The 21,512-nt window shown below is 39.9% G+C and overlaps 2 protein-coding genes and 1 pseudogene across 2 annotated transcripts in view; all 3 read left to right on the plus strand.

Moving 5' to 3' along the window:
* The window catches only part of LOC135699133 (heat shock protein beta-1), a 560,186-nt gene that overhangs the window by 123,779 nt on the left and 414,895 nt on the right, over positions 1-21,512 (plus strand). The window lies entirely within an intron of this gene.
* Positions 1-21,512, plus strand: part of LOC135699105 (solute carrier family 53 member 1) — a 42,181-nt gene that overhangs the window by 4,356 nt on the left and 16,313 nt on the right. The window lies entirely within an intron of this gene.
* Positions 1,804-3,460, plus strand: LOC135699065 (heterogeneous nuclear ribonucleoprotein L-like; annotated as a pseudogene).

Genomic DNA, 21,512 nt, shown 5'->3' on the forward strand with positions numbered 1-21,512 from the left:
CATTTCTTCCAAACCGAAATCAGATATTTGGGGCATATCGTCGATCGAAACGACATCCGTCCGGATCCAGAGAAGCTTCAAGCCATCGCCTCTATTCCGGCACCCACCAATGTTTCCGAAGTGCGATCGTTCCTGGGAGCCGTTAATTTCTACGGCAGATTCGTGCGCAACATCCATGAACTTCGTCATCCTCTCGACCAATTACTCAAGAAGGATTCGAAGTGGCAGTGGAATTCCGATTGCCAACGGTCTTTTGAGCAATTCAAGCAAGTCCTGCAGTCCGATATGTTGCTGACGCATTACGACCCGAAGTTACCAATCATCGTAGCAGCGGACGTCATCTTCCATGAATTTTCGAATGGACATCTGAAGGCAATCCAGCACGCATCAAGATCCCTCACTCCAGTGGAGAAAGGTTACGGGCAGCCGGAAAAAGAAGCACTTGCACTAATATATGCGGTAACGAAATTTCACAAGTACCTCCTTGGGCGCAGATTCACCAAGATTTACTCTGCTCACTGATCACAAACCGCTGTTATCAATCTTTGGATCGAAGAAGGAGCGCAAATCGACTTCAACGATGGGCATTGATGCTTCTCAACTACGACTTCGACATTCGGCACGTGTCTACCAACGACTTCGGATGCGCCGATATGCTGTCAAGACTCATCGACCGTTCTAAGCAGCAAGAAGAGGAGTACGTTGTGGCAGCGATATCCCTAGAAAAAGACATGGTGAGCATTATTCAAAACACTATCGAGCAGGTGCCAGTTTCGTTCGCAGACATCAAAAGTGCAACACAGGCAGATGAACCACTACAAGCGGTGCTGCAGTTCATTCGTGAGGGTTGGCCAAACGATACACGATCAGTCGAAGATCCAGAGATTCGAGTCTTCTTCAACAGGAAAAAATCAGCGGCTCATCCGTTCTCATGCCAATCAACTGAAGCAACGTGCGGTCGAATCTGGTCCAGATCCTAGTCCAAGCCAAGGTCCTAGTCTTTTATCGGTATTCTTCGACGGTTTTGGCCTAGACGTACCATCCGTTCCAGCAACGATACCGGCTGCAGTGCCCGACGAACTTGGTCCAGTTGATGAAGAGCTTGGAAGACTCGTTTACCGGCAGACTCGTTTACCAGCTAGATTCGAGGAGTACTGGATGAATTAAGAGGGGAGATGTTCCATCCAAGTAATCACGATGTTCCATTCAAGTAATCGCAGCAACCTACAGCTGCGACCGAGATGGAAAAATTAGTCATTCGAAGTGTAGATGTCAACCTGAATAAACGTATAGTTAGAAGCACTCAAACTTTCTTTATTCTTTGAGAAGAACACTTCAAGAATAATGAAATATTTGTATCGTAAATCATAACTCAAACCTCCTTCTCCCTCTCCCCATCCATAAAACTGTAAATCTCTACTAACCTCGAGACGACCGCGAGTAATCGGTTCAATTCCTTTAACTCTAGATTTAAGACATTAATTATGTATAACGCAAATGATAACTTGGCTCTGTAAAGTTTGTTCGATTGAGCCCGTACAAATAAAATAATACAAGAAAAAAAAACTGGGGTGTCAAGACAATCAGGTCCCCACCATAATTATCTAGCCTCCCAGGAAATTTTGGTGTTTTTTTTTATACACCGGTATTTTGTCAAGCAGTTTCGATGTTACTTTTTATTTTTATTGATTCTTATAAATGTCTAAATGCTCTAGACTAGAAGAAATAATGTCGAGAATGTATATTATGTAGACATTTAATCGATAGTCAAGGGGTGGTGCCGGGAAGTCATTGAACTGAGTTTCGTTTGCTTGTGAATAATGCCTTGTTTGGCAACCCGGTATTTTAACAGCGCTTGTTTTTCGAAACCTGAGATGACCCGGGAGTAGGAAGGACATTTCCGTTCCGAGATACGGATCTTGCGGGTGGAGTTTCACCTAGTACGAGTCTACGTTGAGTGAGGAAAAGTTCCAGGTTTTTCAACAGCGGTTATTACCGTAGGCTGTCCCGAGTGATAAGTGAACTTCGCTCCTCTTCGAAGGCCCGTGTGTGCTAGTAAACAAAGCTCTATTTCAATGATCATGGCGTTTAACGGAAACGGTGCGGGCGGTGGCCAGGACGGGCCGCACAACAAGCGCCTCTGTACCGGCCAGAAGATGTTCGAGACGGTTCCGCTAAATAGTCGGAACAACAACAACATCAACGTAACAGATGAGCCTCGGCGAAAGCGTGAGGTAGCAACCCGGCCCAACCATATCCTGATGTTCACCATCATTAATCCAGTCTATCCTATTACAGTGGACGTTCTACACACCATCTGCTCACCCAACGGACAAGTGCAACGTATCAAGATATTCAAGAAGAATGGAGTCCAAGTTATGGTTGAGTTTGACAGCATTGAATCCGCCACCAGAACCCGCGGTGTATTGAACGGTTGTGACATCTACTCCGGTTGCTGCACTCTGAAGATCGACTATGTCAAGCCAGAAAAACTCAATGCTTACAGAAACGACACGGACTCCAGTTGAGACTACACATTGGAAGCAGCCGTCTCCAAGGATACCTGCAACGGACGAACCTCGTTGCTACACGATCCTATCATCTTCGGCAGAAGGCCCACCCAGCTCTTCTGGGAGTCGGTGGAGGAAACGGATTGGCACCGAATTTTTTACCGCCCGAGTTTCATCAGTCGGAAAAATGGAAACCAACACCGGCCGGAACACACATAGGACTGATGAAGGAAATACCGCTGACCCGAAACGGACCAGACAACTTCATTCAACCAGTACAGCAACAGGGCGCAGTGATGATGGTGTACGGGCTCGATAACAACACAGAGAAGTTGTTCAATCTGTTCTGCCTAAACGGAAATGTTGTCAGGATAAAGCATCCAGTACTTGAACAACATTCCAATCGGAAATGATGGTAGCAAAATTCAGATTGCATTTTCCAAACAGAACTACTTGTCAGAGTCCACCAACCCCTACACCCTGTCGGACAATTCTATCAGCTTCAAGAACTGCAGCGCCTCCAAGAACAATCGCTTCCTTTCCCGAGCAAGATTCTCCACTTCTTCACTACCCCACCCGGTATGTCCGAGGATCTGCTGCTGACTGCATTCACCACCGTCGTAAGTGCGAGTGTTCCCGCTGAAATCGGAACATTCCTCCTTATTGGTTGATTGGTTGAGCACCCGAGCGTAGCCCTTGCGGTGAATGCCATCATGAAGTGCAACCACGTCCAAGACGATGAACGGTACGTGGAGCAAAACATGGTCATGGGCTTGGCACCGGCACCCGGTAACCCAATGTCGGCAGCGGCCACGACAGCCTCCGCCGTGGCAGCGGCGTCCGGTGGTGTGACGCCCATTTCGGTGACAGGCGACTGTCCCAAATCTGAACACGATGAACCAATGTACTGTGTAGCAGATCGACATCTTTATTATTCTCTGATTGTCTAGTAAAAACATATTTCGAGACTACCTGCTAAAGGTCTAAGCGACTAGCAGATCCTAGCACAATATCTCACACAGGAATGACCATCCCTGACCTCCTTCGTCTGTGTCTCAAAAGACTTATCGCCCCAAAGTCGGTGTCAAATTTGTAAACACGCACAACAATCTTCCCCGCCATCGCCATCGATAAGAACACTTGATGGCTCAAAATTTATTCCCTCGGATATACTGCCTTCAATCGCATATCTGTCCCATATGGAAAAAGTAGGCATTGAAGAAAAGGCATTTGAAAAATCATAGTAAATTTATTGATAATTGATTCAAGTTAAAAATGATGTGCAATGTAACAATGTAACTTGACCTTTGGTTAATTGAATCTCAGGATTGGCAATTACTGACTTCATGTTGTTTTCACATTTTTCATGATCAAAATCCATTGTTCTATCACATAATATCAGGCATAACATTTGATAACGGCACAAAAGCATTTGTAAACAAACTTTCTAAGGCCCTTTACACGTGAACCAAATTATGCCCACGCAATCCAACAACATCATCGGATACGGGCAACTATAGTCTCTCGGAAAGTGGTATTGGTTTGCGTGTAAAGGGCCTTAGAAAGTTTGTTTACAAATGATTTTGTGCCGTTTTCAAATGTTATGCCTGATATGAAGGTAGATGCCAATTGTTGGTAACTCAAAATTGACGAACACCCACATGGGACTCTTATGCCATTATCGGCAGTATAGTAGACCAAGGTGACTACATATAGGTGTTCTAATGTGTCAAATTCATGATTCAGCCATGTTGGATTTTTGTATGGGACAGCGACCGAGTTTGTTTACAATTTGCTCTAAAACCGCACTTTTCCCCCCCGCGACCTCCTAGCCTATATAGTGCCAAAGCTGTATCACCATTTATATACCCACCATGTAGTAGACAACAGTCGTCCCGAGACAATCGGCATCTGCACCACATTGGTACTTCGTCACCCACACCGTCGCCTCCTTCGTTGTCGAATTATTTATTATTATTTTTTTTTAGTTGGAGACAGTTGAATCACCGAAAAAAAAAACGACAGCAACTGATAAAAATATTTCCTTCCCATTAAACACTTCGCGCAAAGAAGCGCCTGGCTGCGTAATCTCGTAAATCTTCGAAGCGTTAAATTCTCATTATTTCACGGTTTCTCTTCGAATCAACATCGTGTGGCTTGGGCTGCACCGAGGAGAGGAGAGCGAGGATATTGACCCCGGTGGTATCAAGCTGGGATTTTTATTCGTTCCGGAAAAAAATTGTTGCCAATACCTTCATTGGAATTTGCATTCCAAATTGCAGGCGACCGGGTGCTCAATTCACTGGAAGAATTATGATAATAATCTTTAGTTGACGTAAAAAACAACAGCAGAGCAACAAGGAGCACATGGTGTTACGTACAAAGTAAGGCGGTGGAATTTTTATTCTGCCAGTCCTCGTTGTTTGCCGTTTTTATTTAAATATTCAACGAATTGTGATAATTCATCTAATGCGAAAAAATAACTGATACATCTAGATAGAGCTGGAATTAGGGCGTAATAGCTTTTGTAAACAATGACTTCTCTCGAGAATTTCTATAAATTCAACGCCCGCGCACGCAAACCAACATAACCGTTGGATAGATGGTGATGTTGATTTGCATTCGGGAGCTTTGATTTTCTGGAAATCATCGGAATAAGTCATTGTTTACAAAAGCTGTTACGCCCTAATTCCAGCTCTATCTAGACATATGTTGATCGTTTTCTTGCTAGGTACCAACAATCAATACGAAACTAACGATTTTAAATTGGCTCACTACTTGACTAGCCTATTGGTCCCAAGCAAATCGATTAAAGTACGCCATTCTAGTCGAAATTCTAGTACTACACTGTGTTTGTTTTGATTCGCTATGAAAGTTTGACAGATAAAATGAGGGGTTAGTGGATTTTCCTATGTTTCGAGGGATGAATCGATTAGCTTGGGACCGAAGACAGTACCAGAGCTGAGCCAAAAAGTTGAGCACGTTATTTCGGGACCTTCTAGTCTTAGAGTTACCTCTATGTAGGTACTACGAAGTCACCCAATATGCTTGTCAACCGAAAACCAGTCTGAGCTATCAATAAATTGGTAGCTAAACAAAATGTGTACCAACAAAATTAATGCATTCAGAAGCAGCAAATGTAGTTACTCTTCTCATATCTATCGTCAAGTATTGTCATCCCATAAAAATGAACCATACTGTTGTTCGAAACACATTATGCTGTGTTGAATATGATTTGTACCAACAAACTGAATGCAACTGAACATCTCAAAATTGTAAACAACGTGAAATATTGTCAAGAGGTAGCCAAAATAGGAACATGGTCAATACTGGAGCGTTTCCCCTATTTTTATTTGTCTTCGTTTTTAGATTTTTTTTTTGTTTATTAATCTATTTGATAAGGCTCAAACGAATTAACTTAACAGAGCCGAGGATTCTTGGTCACTATACAATACATCTTAAAACTATAGTCAAAAGGTACAGCACAACAAACACTTTATCTTCCGCTATCCAAAAAGCCTCCTCCTTCAGAAATGGAGCCGCTTCCAGTGGTTTCATTGTATGGCAGATTTGCCAACGAGGGTCAGGGCGCTTCCATTGCAGCAATGGACGCAAAACGTGGTCAGCACTCACACACTCATCACGAAACGGTTGCTTTCCAAAGTCGACGACGCATCGACCGAAAGAACTGCCGATGAAGAACAATGAGAAACCAGACGATCGCGTGGCACACATCGAGAGTGGCCTGCTTTTGTCGACAGCCGAGTGAACACTCTTTTAGAATTTTTGAACGGGTAGATTGAGGTTAGGGCGACGCCACTGTATCTAATAGCAATTACCGTTGTCGTAATACTTCCTTTAACGAAAACAAATTTTCTTGCCATTGCCATAGTCATCTGGGAGGAAGTTCGCGTCTAGTGCTTTCCCCAGGAACCGTTCGCGGCCACCAGCTACCGCCCGTCCAGATTGCTCGCAATCTCCGACACCGGCAAGATACCAGCAGCCGAGCATTTTTGCAAGCGGAAGACTTGCAGTCGGCCACCGAATCACCACCACCACTCGCGACGGACACATTATAAGCACTTTCCCGGGCTAATTCGCTAACCGAACCGGGTTCAAACTCGTCCATGGTGACGAGACTCTCGATAGAACTACACGCCGAAAGTGTGGCATCTGAACTCGGGGAACCGGGCTACCGGGAGGCAATTCACTATAGCACAATTTCATGAACACTTAAAACTTAATCACAACACAAACCGAGGGGGCGAAAGTCCCAGATTTATTCAAATGTTGCCAAAACTAACTCTAAAGTTCGAGGAATCGATTCATAGTAGGACAAATCCATTTTATCGATTATATTCTATCTCTAAATACGGATGTTTGTATCGTTCACATATCTGCTATCGGATCACACCTAAGAGAAAGAGGTGACAATTGGCTTCTTACTCTTTAATTTCTATCTCTATCTCTATCTTAGGAACATCAAATCAGCCAATCACGAGCTGGTTGACGTTTGACAGAAAAGTGGTTCATAGACGAGTGCACGGATGGATTTGAGTTCACTCACTCGACTACACAACAGCGGGGTCCTGTTTACTAAAAATGAACACATGAATAATGCTCGCGTAACATTTGAAAAGGGCCTATCAACTTTTGTAAATAATTTGCTTGGTTCTTTTCACGAGAACCGAAGTACGAGAACCAAGAGCACTATCGGGAAGGGGAGAATTTCCTCTGCCCGACGGTGTTGTTAGTTTGCGTGAGCGTATTCGGTTCGCGCGAAAAAGGCTTAACAAGTGTTGTGTACATAAGTTGATAGACCCGTTTCAAATTTTACGTGAGTATTATTCATGTGTTCATTTTTAGTAAACAGGACCCCGCTGTTGTGTCACTTTTTGTCGAGTGAGTGAACTCAAATCCATCCGTGCACTCGTCTATTTGTGCCCCCGTATTGTCACCTCTTCTCTTAGGATCACACTAAAGCCCTACAGTAAAAGTATGGACGACTGTGAAAAGTTGTTCCAATCGAACCGTCAAAATGCACCGCTTTGCTCGATTGGAACAGCTTTTTTTCATTCAAAGTGTTTTTATGTTACTTCATACGCGAAGTTAACGATTTTCAGAGTTGGTTGGAAATGCTAACATGAAGCTTTAGTGTGATGATTTATTAGCTAGAGAATGATCTTTAGAAGAGGGTAGGTGGATAGTTCCGTTAGAGTACGGCAGTATGAAAATTGAATAGAAGTTGAAAATGAGCGAAGGGCCATTAATGCGACAGTTTTTTAAGATAGACGCACATTTTTGCCTAACCCGTACGATGTACGCGGGGACTTGAAGTATGTCTCCAAGTCCAGAGGCAAAAATGTGCGTCCCTCTTTTTGCTCATAAACTGACTGCGGCTGTGGAATGGTTATAGCGACGTTTTCATCACTACCTAAAGCCCCACGCTGCGAGAGCATTTCCAGTCATTTTCAACTTCTATTCAATTTTCATACTGCCGTACTCTAACGGAACTATCCACCTACCCTCTTCTAAAGATCATTCTCTAGCTAATAAATCATCACACTAAAGCTTCATGTTAGCATTTCCAACCAACTCTGAGCTTTTTTCAGTTTTGTGGTGACAGTCGTCCATACTTTAACTAGAGGGCTTAAGATCACACCTATAGAGATATCTAAGCGCAATCTCATGAACACTTAAATCCAACATCCATATATAAAATGAAGAAAAAGAAGAACCAAAAAGGTATCACGATATCACAACTGCTTAAAAAGGTAGCGCGCGGTCTCACGCACACTTTTGTGCATCTGGAGAACTCTATATAATTCTAGATAAACATTTCAAAAGGTCCTATCTGCATTCATCGATTCTCTTCATCGACTTTCTCTTCCGTTAATAACACAGCTGCAAAACCTTTCCCTATTGTATTTGACGTTTTGGATGCTACATAAGAATCTCCTTTATCAAACTGTGTTGTTAAATTAGCGCGAAATATGTTTGCATAGCAGTGCCCGGTCCAAGGATGAGGGGCTTGATGATGATTTGTCAAGTTTCGCTATGATTTTTTTTGCCATTTGTTAAAATTGTAGTTTTTCTCCAGTTCATTGATTTGAAAGGTTCATGCGAGTTAATTTCACGGAGCCGTTAATTGTAGTTTTAGCATAATTTTAATATTAGCATAAAACAAAATAGTAGTTTTAAATTCGTTTTTGTAATGCTAAGGTTAATAGTTTGCTTTGAGTGTAAAGTTAATTTATAAGAAAGTTCTAAAAAAATTTTTGCACTGCGAAACTTGACGGGTCATACCTCTTGTAACATTAGAGCATGTCCCATTAAATTAAAATATACCCATTATTGTAATAGTTTGAAAGATAGGAGCTAGAACTAGAAATTGTTATAATATTTAAAATAAACTCGCCTATTTGAGCGCCGTCCGCTACCAAAACTGCTCGAGTAGACAACTACCATCCCTTCTCAAGGGTTGGCAAAAGTGTGTGGGAAGGAAGTTCAGTCCTCCCATTGCGAGCGAGGGAGAAGATAAATAGGCGCTCGATCGCTTGATGGGTCTCTTTTGTGGAAAACCTTTTGGATAGTACGGACGCGCGGAATAAAGTCAAGTGTTAGAAAAAGGAAAGACGGATTTTTGCCTTCGCGTGTGTGACGCCTAGTGTGGCGAGTGAAACGGGCTGTTAACCTGGCCAGAAGAAGCTAAACCCAGTCTCGGTAGTGCGTAATTCTGGTGTTCGGACGAAGTATCCCGAAACCTGCAAGTGGCGTGCGTATTAATTGCCGCCGAGCTGGTCCCCAATCCCCGCCATTAGATACAGGCGTTCTCGACTGCATGGGATTGGTAGTTCGCGAGTGTCCGTCGGTTGTGTGGTAGCCGAAGGAGTGAAGAATTGCCTCCTTCGTGATCCTAGTGTTGGTCCGAGAAACCAGACCTGAATCTGCCGTTAGAACGGTCCACAATAGTGCGCGAGTGGATGAAATTTTGAACCTACGTCCGAAAAGTGCGCCAACCAAAATATTAGCCACGTGTGCTCACAGGATTTCTACGAGAATCCCTGCAGAAAGTGCCCCGACGCCTGCGACGACGCAGAGAGCAACGAGCGACGGCGCGGGCCCAACGTAATCTCTCAATCGACAGAGTAGGCAGCCCCAGAGGGAAAAGGTAAGTTGCATGCTACCTTCTTAAAGTTATACTCTAACATAGTAGCAGTGACAGTGTCGCATGTCCTAACAACAACTGCCTGCGACTAGTGTTCGAGGGGCCGACAGGGCTGAATACGGGTCAATACTAACAAAACTGTAACACTAACATGACCCGAAACTAACGTTCATCCATTGCACTAATAGTTATGTATTTGTACTTCTCTAATAACCCATCTATCACAGACAAACAGACATAACACTCGCAGGTTGTTTATCGAATACGCATTTGACGGTCAAATTTGAGTGTTTTTGGTTGGTGGTGCCGCCACCTGTGGCGCGTACGGTCGGTTCCCTTGCGTTTGACGTCTGCACACTAGCGCCATCTGTTCAGCGTACTATCCATCACATGATACTCAACAGATGGCGGTAGTGTTTTAGTGACTATGTTTGTGGAGAGAAATATTAAATGTGTTATTTCTGTTTGTCTTTGCATCTATGTTTCTTTTTCGTTGTGTGTGTGTGTGTGTGTGTGTGTGTGTGTGTGTGTGTGTGTGTGTGTGTGTGTGTGTGTGTGTGTGTGTGTATGTGTGTGTGTGTGTGTGTGTGTGTGTGTGTGTGTGTGTGTGTTTGTGTGTGTGTGTGTGTGTGTGTGTGTGTGTGTGTGTGTGTGTGTGTGTGTGTGTGTGTGTGTGTGTGTGTGTGTGTGTGTGTGTGTGTGTGTGTGTGTGTGTGTGTGTGTGTCTGGGTGTGTGTGTGTGTGTGTGTGTGTGTGTGTGTGTGTGTGTGTGTGGGTGTGTGTGTGGGTGTGTGTGTGTGTGTGTGTGTGTGTGTGTGTGTGTGTATGTGTGTGTGTGTGTGTGTGTGTGTGTATCTGTGTGGGTGGGGGGGGGGGGGTAAATGTAACCAATACTAATCTCTTTCTCTCTGTTCTTTTATTCGTTTTCTATATCCCTTCACCATCACCCCATATCCCATCATTTTGACGAGAGATGAGTTACTTGCATGGTGCATGCCCAAGTCGTTCTACAGGATAATATGCTGAGCGTGGTTCTATCACAAATCGATAGAGCTGAGGAATAATGAGGTAAATTCTACACAGTATTTTAAAGGAGCCAGCTCTAAGCCGGTAATAATAGCAATTAATAATCAAACAACCATAAAAAGGTAAGAATGAATTTATTTATTTTAAATACAGTAATGACCCGATTTTGTCAGCCCCTCCGCGCTTCAGACTTGTTTCTTTCAATAATTTCACATAATCATAAATCTAAATTTTTCTCATTCGTCATTGGTCATTGGTGCAATATGTTCAAGAAGATAACTGAAAAAGGGCATGGGTTTTGTAGAACATTGGAAAACATTTTCAAAAAAGGGGGCTGACAAAATCGGGACATTACTGTATTCCATTTACATTTACATGATTTATCACATACAGTAGAAGCGCCTTATAACGACCATCTGTATGGCGACAAATCTCTCTATAACGACATTTCCACAGGTCCCTTCAAATTCTCATAGGAATCCTCTTCTGTATTGCGACATTTCGCTATAACGACCTTTTTCCATAACGACACGCCATCGTTGCTTTTTACCCATACTTGTCATTCTCTATTGCGACATTTTTCAGTATCATGAAGGTACTATTTGCATCTCACAGTGGTTTTATAGCCGTAGACAATGTTATATGTGAAGGTTTAGTAAAAGATGTTTTTTGGTCGTAGTTTTCTTTGACGTGAATTTTGACCACCTGAACGAGATTTTCGCGTAGTGTTTTTTACGTGTTTTTTTTTTTTAAATAGATGCATTAAAGTTCGGGTCAAGTAAAAGTGCTTTGCTTTCGCTTTCAGTTCACGGTCGAAAATTTAGTTCAAAAACTAGAAAAGCATTAACACTACAGAATCCCTCCCCTTGGCTAGTTTTTGCACCTTGCTGTTGGTGGGCGGGCTTAATTTCATGCTAGTGGAGTGTTGGAGACGGTAGGTTTATGGTCGGCGTTGCTGGCTCATGCCGCGATAGAATGGCGTCATGGGCAGGCAATGGGGATTACTGAGCTTCCCCTCTCTGATAAACCACTGCATGAGAGAACCAAAGATCTAGTCTAGCAGTGATAGTATCACACTTGTTACTCCTTTTATTGAGAGCCGCGTCGTAGTACGCTTACGTATAGGCACTGACGTTGGGTGTGATACTGGCGGGTTTTGCCGCAAATCACTCTTATTTTATTTATTTTTTACGATAGATTTATTTGGGTTTGCAAGGGAATTATACTACTGAAGTATTTCAGAAAATGCCCATCGGTGCTCCTTCTATTTGCGTGACAAGCTTTCATTGTTGTTTTCATTGAGGTATTACTCAGGGAACAATGTTAAACACCATTTTGGACATGGTATTGTAAATAATCTTATATGTGCTTCATTTTGATTTGGGATAAGTGTTTGAACTATGGCTCGGTATTTCCACTGTGGTGTGCTTCTATTGTGACATACCCATATGTATTTTTGTGGTGCGACATAGTGGAAACGTGAGAGCGTAATTGAAACATATACCCTATATAATGTAAATATCAGCTAGGAAACTAACTTCAAAATGAAGCATTTTAGTCACATGAAGGTGTTACCTGGGTCGAACTAAGATATAATAAATAGGTATAGGCTTAAATCAAAAGTACTTGAAACACGTTTAATTTTAGATTACAAGCACAAGTGCAGGTACTTTATAAAGCATGGGTTATGATTGATTAGGTGAATTAGAGCTTTTAATAATTTATTAAATTAGACTAATGAGATATCATAATCATCAAATGAACTTAAATAAGAAACTTCAGAAAGTCTAATGACATTAAGTAGATTAACAAAAGAATTAGGATGCGGGGGGTCCGCTTAGGAGGCAACTAATCTTTAAAGTTGTAGAATAAATCTTCTTATTTAGGTTTGAACATTAACAAGAAAACGCAGGCAGACCAATACTATTAAGCAGATTAACAAGGAGAGGAATAGTTTAGGAAATAAGTAAAAGTAAAGGTATGTGACAATTAATAGCTTTTAAACTTTTGGAGGTATTGTATTCCCCTGAGTTTGTTGTACTCGATTACTATATAATTCTCTCAATACGCGAAATCTCTTATATATGCGGTTAAAGCATTTGAGTTAACTTATTTCTTAGTGTTCAAGTACTTACATTTGTAAACAGCAGTCAATGCTAATCTATGAACTAAACCATACGTAAAATCGATCTTTCCTTATGTGGTATTGATGCATGTTTAACTTTTCGCGGCTGTCGGAATCAACGCGCCTACGTCTACGGAGCTTACGGAGAAGTGATTCGCAAATGCGGTAGAGCTCATCAAAAGTTTTTTTGAGCTTCTGTAGTATAGAATTTGTTCGTTACGGTCGCGAAATCTTGAAATGATTGATACGTGCGGTAAAATAACTAAATTGAAACAAAGCTCAACAGTAAAATAAGTAGAATATTTAGGGAGGAAACCAAAATTAATCAACTTGCCAACATAGGCTATCACATTTATTTTGGTGGCACTCTTTAAGTGATAAGTTGTTTTTTTTTTTTTTTTTTTTTTTTCTCTACGGTTGTTTCGCGTGGCGTTCACAATTTGCGCGATTTTCGTATCTTACGTAATTTAGATGTTTAGCTATAAACGGTTTCACTGACTTGAGGTCGTTCCTTAAGCGGTGTTGGTACAGGTTAAACCTTTGCCGACTGTCGGATTCAACGCGCCTACGTCTACGGAGCTTACGCAGAAGTGATACGCAATTCGGTAAAGTTTGTCAAACGCTTTTGAGCTCATAGAATTTGTTCGGTGCGGTCGCGAAATCTTGAAATAATTGATACGTTCTTTAAATTAACTAATTTGATACAAAGCTCAGCAGTAAGTAAGTAGAATATCTAGGGAGGAAACCAAAATTAATCAACTTGCCAACATAGGCTATCACATTTATTTTGGTGGCACTCTTTAAATGATAATAAGCCTTTTTTCTCGCTTCGGTTGTGTCGCACGGCTTTCGCAATTCGCGCGGTTTTCGTAACTTACATAATTTAGATATTTCGTCCGAAACGGATTTACTTATTCAATCGGTTTACTACGCGGATGTATCTACGCGCACACGTCACAGCATTTTTTCTATAACTATCATGAAACAATACATACGGAATCCAGTGTTCAAGCGGCCAACATAGGCTAGTCCTTCTGCTGTATTGTCAAAGATAGAAGCAAAATTTATTCAAATGGGTCAAGTCTTGAAAACTAAGCTGTCACGCAGCTCCAGCTTGATACCCAATAAAAAAAAAAAAAAAAAAAAAAAAAAAAAAAAAAAAAAAAAAAAACTAGAAAAGCATTAACACTACAGAATAAACTGGATATAATCGAAAAATTCAAAAATGGTGTTAAACATAAAACATTATCCGAAGAATTCAAAGTACCACGCAATACTATTTCATCCATCATAAAAAATAAAGATCAGATTCAGCAAAAGGTAAGGATATTGATTGAAAGTGCTACAAAGTCTATCTTACCAAATGTTTCACTGCAATACAAAAAAACTCGCTCGGTTCAGTGTGTTCCATTAGAAAAAGCTCTGATGTTATTTTGCCAGCAAGCGATTTCGTACAAAATTCCGATATCTGGCGTGATTATAACAGAAAAAGTAAATGAACTGGCAAAGAAAATGAAACACGATTCTTTTAAAGCGAGCGACGGATGGCTTCAAAAATTTGTTAAGAGAAATGGATTGTCGTTCAAAATTGCTAGTGGAGAAAGTGGAGCTGTAAATGTTGTTGACGCTGGGCGTTTTATATCCGATACAGTCCACAAGATGTGTTTAATATGGATGTGACGGGTTTTTTTTTCAAATGCGTACCCAATAAAACATACTGTTTCAAAAGTAATAAATGTCACGGGGGAAAATACTCTAAAGAGCGAATTACGGTTGCTGTTGCCACAAATATGGACGGATCAGAAAAGTTGGAGCTTCTGATCATTGGTAAAAGTGCTAAACCTAGATGCTTTAAACATATCAAGAGCATGCCAGTCATCTATAGAAGCAACAAAAAAGCATGGATGGTAAGCTTCATGTTTGAAAAATGGGTGCTTAAACTTAATGAAAGAATGACGATTGAAGGAAGGCGAATAATTTGGTTCATCGATAACTGTCTCAGCCATCCAAACATTCAGCAAAAGTTGAGCAACATCAAACTGGCATATTTTCTTCCAAATATGACCTCTGTGCTCCAACCACTTGATCTTGCCATAATCAAGTCTTTGAAAGTGCACTACCACAACAAGCTATTGCAATATCAACTGAATGCTATTTAAAATTGTGAATCACTGAAAATTGATTTACTACAGCGCATTAACATGATAGCTGATGCATGGCATAGCAACGTTAAACAATCCACAATTGTTAATTGCTTCGTTAAAGCTGGTTTTGTCAAACCAAACCATTTAATATGTATTAATGAGAGCATCATTGAAACTGATATTACTGAAGAAAGTATATTTGATCAAAATTTGAAATGCTCACTGAGAAAGGTTTTGATTCATTTGGAGGTATAAACATATATGTAATGTTTCAATAATATTATTTATGAAATTTGTGAATTCCAGACTACGTGACTTTTGACGACGGCCTTTGTGAAGGAGAACTTTTGACTGACGATGACATAGTCCGAATTGTTCATGATCAGTCATCTAGCAGCAGTATCGATGATCAAAACCACTCATTGACTGATGAAACTGTTGACAATGAATTAACCAGCGCGCCTTCTAAGAATCAACTTTCAGATGCTTTTCAAACAATATATGCTGGTTTATTAACTACGGAAGATCTGCCAAAGGACAGTTTCAGCAAATTTTTTGATTTAAAAAAACAGGTTCGAGGGGAAGAATGAATTGGCATTTGATTTGGTATAATCTTAAACGATATGTATTGTATTGTTAAAAATCGATTGGAATCATCTAAAAATATACTTTGATTGTTTAGCATGGAGTAACGTTTCTCTCTCTATAACGACATTGAAATTCTATACAACGACTATCTTTTATAACGACAGTTCTCTATAACGACAGTCCCCTGCGATGTCGCTATAAAGAGCTTCGACTGTATATATGGTCGTAATCTAATACACAGTTGATCACAATACGAGCCTAAAAGCTGCAGTGACCTAGTGAGCACCATAGCTCGAGTCGTCTGCTAGTATTGTGTATCGCAAGGAGAGCCCAACCGAGATGCTAGCCTATTAGAACTGCAGTTGGTCAACTCTCGAAAAAAAAATATGTTTGCATAGCAGTGGTTATCAAAAGAGAAAGTTGATGAAGAGAATCGATCAAAGCAGATACACAGCAAAAAAATGAAATATCGATCAATGTAATTCAAGCAAAAAGCAGATACAATATTACATCAATGGATGTAATTTTGTTCGCAAAATCGATGTACATCGTACAACGTTATATTACACAACCGATGGATTGACCTGGTTGCAGCAGTTTGGATGTAATATTCAACAACTTTTTTTTTCTGTGGAGGACCATTTGAAATGTTCATCGAGAATTACCATGACCAGAGTCGATGATATCAAGAGTAAATTTTCATTACGTCGAAAGTAACAAAGGTAAACAAAGTCGAGCTATCAGTGTCAATCGATGCTCCTGCTATTACACTATATACTGTCTGAATATAGGATCACATCCCATTTTTAAATTTATTTACCAGTTAAATTGCTTTTTGACGTAATCACCTTCCGATCAAAATAGCTTTCGATGTTACTTAAGTCACCCGATTTCTATGGAGATGCCGTTTGCCTTAAGTAACAGCGCTGAGAAACCCGTGAAAAGTGTAGGTTCGTCGTTTCGCTTTCTCATTATTAAAGTGAATAAATCGAACTGTTTGTTGCTAAGATGATTTCGGTGGTCCTAAAATGATGAATGGGCTGCACGTCAGGAGACGTAATTGATAATTCTCCTGAATATCCTGGTAAATACACTTTGACTTTAGTAACATTAGGGGGCCACCAAACGACGTTTACTAACTGTTGACTCAAAAACCAGTATTTTTTAGCATGAAAGCTAGCGATTTGCATTTATAAGATTAAAACCCTGCTAAATATGTTCAACATTGCTATCACTATGAGATTAACTGGAAATAGGAATAACTTTTCGGTCATCAAAACAAAACTTTATTTTTCTACTTTTAATGCTCTTTCCTAATGAACCTTGCCTTGCCAAACCAACAACACCATCAGATAGAGGAAACTCTCTGCTATTCGATAGTGGTGTTTTATTAGTTAGGTGAGCTTCGGTATGCGACATAAGGTCATTACAATTCGTTTCATCCGCCCTTCTGTATTGTTGGTCGAGCTCGAAAATCTTTGTTCTAAAACTATACATACACGGTAAAAAGTTATCACATCTAATCCAAATGCTCTTGCAGTATGTTAGGCCGGTCGCAATGCTGTTGTATTTTATAAGGACTGTTTCAATTTGAAACTAGAACAGAAACGCACCTCTCGCAATGCTGAGTTGCAGTTTCATTATTCGAGCACTATTTTGCACCAGATTTGCAACTGCTCGACTATTCTGTTTTATTTCTGAGCGAGTTTGAAACACGAACTCTGTTTCAAATTTCTTTGGATGTGTTAAAGATGTTTCGAAGAGCTTCACAAACAAAAAATGGAGAACTTCATAGAGAACAGTAAAGTTTATGGAACTTGATGATTACAAACATCTTTTAGAACTGTGCGTTGCGCTGATCGTGTTGCAGTTTTATTTTTGACAATCCATGAAGAAAGAGCTGTCGCACGGCACGTTTTTGAGTTAAAATGAAATTGTCCCCTGCTAAAGGTTTTCTCGGGGGCCTACCGGAGGTCCCGAGAGCGGCCAATGTGGTAAATGATTCACTTTAAGTCTATAGCAAGAATATTCATGAAAACCCATGAAAAACGAGCTGTCGCACGGCACGTTTTTGAGTTATAACGAAATTGTTCCCTGCTACAGGTTCTCTCGGGACATCCCAGTAGTTCCGAGAGCGGCCAATGTGGTAAATGATTCACTTTAAGTCTATAGAAAGAATATTCATGAAAATCTATGAAGAAAGAGCTGTCGCACGGCATGTTTTTGAGTAAAAACGCAATTGCCCCCTACTACAGGTTCCCCCGGGGGTATCCCGTGATTCCGAGAGCTGCCAATGTGGTCACTGATCCATTTGAAGTTTAATGAATGCCTATTCATAAAAAAAACCATGAAGAATGAGCTGTCGCACGGCATGTTTTGGTGAAAAAATGCAATTTTCCTCTGCTCCAGGTTGCCGGAAGTTCCGAGAGTGTCCAATGTGATCAATAATGCATTTAAAGTTTATTGAAAGTCTATTGACGAGAAACCATGAAGAAAGAGCTGTCGCACGGCATGTTTTGAGTGATTAAATGATCTGCCCGCATTCAGAACCCTTCACCAGAACCGATTCCAAGGAAATAGCTTGGATTGGTTGGATCTTGGTTGATTATAGGCCGGTTTTAGTTCTTGGCATATGATTCGCTTTAGAAATGGTTCTTCTTTTGTTGTATTTACTAAAAATATATATATTTAACCAGCATCATATGAGCAATTCTCTACAGATTGACGAATTTTTTAATTTTTTTTTTAATTTGTCGGCTCCGATTTTGATGAAAATTTGCACAGTTGTTCTTTTTTAGTAAAGATGCCAATTTGTGTTATCAGTTCTTCAAATTGAATCACGACTACTTTTCTAACAGGGCCTGTGTAAAAATAGTACTAATGAGTTAAAAAATTAATATTGCTGAAACGCTTTGTTCGATTAATTTGGTGTCTTGAGCAAAGTTGTAGATATTATTTTGGAATTAATGTTAAAAATATACACTGTAACAAAATTCGTTTGTGACAATGAAAAAAAATATATTTTTTATTAAAAAAATTAATTTCTCAAAAAGTACATTACAAACTGGCAAAGTTTGGTGATGGTAAACTGAAAAACAAAAAAGTTATGATTTTTTTGAAAATTTCACGGTTTTTACATTTACATTAAAAACACATTTTTTTCAACCGTGTATATTTTTTCAAGAATTGCATTTTAATTTTGCACAACTTTCTCGAAGACACGAATGCAATCAAGCAAGCCGTTTTTGCAATGTATTAAAATGTTTATTTTATAAGCGCTTTTCTACACAGGCCCTATCGGAAAAGTAGTCGGGGTTCGCTATTACAATTTGTAATAGCGAATCCCGACTACTTTTTTATTTTAAAATCTCAACTTAAATCCACAAAATACATTTATCTGCTCTTTTTTACTTTTCTTTTATTCGAAAACCTTATGGACAAATGATACATAATTTATTTTCATTGTAATACACTTACTTTCTATTTTTATTTACATCACTTTTTAAATACATCGAATATTTTGGCATCATTATCATTACAGTTTGAGTATCGTTTGGCTTTAATTTTATTTTCTGATACATGAATGAAAGAATGAAACTTTTGAGTTCCTTGAATTATTTTTGCATTATTATATTGCTCGTTGAGGTGTGAAGCCATACTTTCGTATTCCTCTGTTGTGGCAAAACTAAATGATAATTTTGTTAATTCTTCTTCTTTTCGATTATTTGCCCAATTATAAAGCTCTCTTGCATTTTTTATTGGATGTTCACGTTCTTTGGCCAAACTTGCTCTAGTAGCCATACGTTTTATTGTACCTCCAATAGCGTCACAATGACCTTTCCCATGTGATGTTGCAAAGAAATGCCATTCGGCTTCAATTCCATACTTTGATTTAAATTTACAAAGGCTAGCAAAATTTTTCCGGTTCTTGTACTGTGACGCGGCTCCATTGAGTTTACCATCACCAAACTTTGCCAGTTAGTAGCAAACATTATGAGCTTCAATGAAGCTTAAAACGAAAATTTTCAAAAATGTACTTTTTGAGAAATCAACTTTTTTAATAATAAATATAATTTTTTTCATTGATACAAACGAAATTTTTTACAGTGTATATTTTTTACACAATTGCCAAAATAATATCTACAACTTTGCTCTAGACCCCAAATCAATCGAACAAAGCGTTTCGGCAATATATATTTTTAAACTCATTAGTACTATTTTTACACAGGCCCTTTTCAAAAAGTAGTCGTAATTCAATATGAAAAACTGAGAGCACAAAATGGCGCCTTTACTAAAAAGGAACAACTGTGCAAAGTTTCAGCGTAATTGGAAATGATCGGTCAGGATCGATTTGCGAACCTTCGTGGAATGCCTCATATATAAAATTTCACCAAAAATTTAGCACGTTAGACAAGCCCTCCGGAAACCCGGAATATCTCCGGTATCCGGTGACCAGCATTATTCTCGTGGCTACACGGTAAAAAAATATTAGTTTTCCAGTCAAATACTCTTGGAATATTTAAAATCGGATCATATTTGACTAAGTTACAACACTCCAAAGTTGACCAAAAATTTACCTATCCTAGTTATTTTGAGTACCCCTGTATGTATCCAGCTTTCCATGCTCGGTAATGGCGTCCTGTTTGTATGAAAAAATGTATCCTTCACTGTGCTATCTGGAGGTTCGGATTTTGACCCTTCTCTTTCCTTCTCCCAGAAACAGAAGAAAATGGAACAACATACGCCCTCCAGTTAGTGTCAAAAAGCACAGTGAAGGATCCATTTATTCATACAAACAGGCCGCCATTACCGAGCATGGAAAGCTGGATACAATAGAAAATCTGAAAAGAAATTATTTTCTCTATATTATATGTCTATTGAGTAGTGTTATGAACGGTAACGGACCACTACTATATGTTTTGTTAGTTTGTAAGGATTAACTAGTGTTAATCAATTTTTCTTCTTAAATGAAATAAAGGCTTATCTATGTAGATTGGACGGGAGACTAGCCTAGCTTTTTATTCTGGACTCTCATCTAGAGTGTCTTTTCGTATCTTGATCGATTACACTCTTAACATTAATTACTCTGAACAGGGTAGATACTACAAGTAGCTCTTAAGTTTTCTACTAACGTAGCATTAACCCGAATTAATTAAAATAATGTGTTCGCAAAATAAATGCATTTTAAGATTGCATTCGTATATCTCACCATGCAAAATTTTAAAACCATCATCACATGCATAGTTCTTCTATTCTCCACGGAGGCCAACTTTGATTTGCCAATAGTAGGGTTGTTTTTACCAGTTAATAAGGTTCACGCCGCAGCCGCCGATTTTGATCGGCGAACATATCTATTTCCTACAACGTTGATACATGAGCTAACTTCGATGGTGATCCCAAGTAACATTGCATGTTTTATCGAGGTTTTAAAGCATTCTCAAATCCTAAATCATAGTCTACACAACCCTAAGGAAATCAAAATTGTTACTTGGGATGGTTCCAGTTTGCAGAAAATCTTCACCAGAAAGTCACGCTGGTCGTTCGATGTTCCCATTTATGACATGTCTCACTCAATTAGAACAAGGAAAATTACGCGCTTCAAGAGCGTAAAATGAGCAAGCACTATTCTGCCGGTGGAAGCATAATTGTCCCATGTGTATATGGAGCTCCATTGAACATGGGACAATTAGGCATCCACTGGTAGTATCCTACTCCTTTCTCTCTATTAGCAGATAGATTAGTTAGCAGTCATGAGGTGTGAAATTGCTCCACTCTTCGCGCTTAGATTTGGCACCGTCGTCGTCGTCATCGTCGTGCCTTTGCTGCCGCGAATCGGCACCGACATATAAATTGTACAAACATTGGACTTGTCCGTTGTAATTGCCGGTGATACGTGCGATGAATGGTCGCCTTCGAATGAGCAAAACAGCCTCCCTCCGCGCTTGTCACAA

Source organism: Ochlerotatus camptorhynchus, unplaced genomic scaffold (assembly GCF_037179485.1).
Source record: "Ochlerotatus camptorhynchus isolate MF236.1 unplaced genomic scaffold, CSIRO-AGI_Acam_v1.1 ptg000102l, whole genome shotgun sequence".
In the NCBI taxonomy this organism is placed as follows: Eukaryota; Metazoa; Arthropoda; class Insecta; order Diptera; family Culicidae; genus Ochlerotatus; species Ochlerotatus camptorhynchus.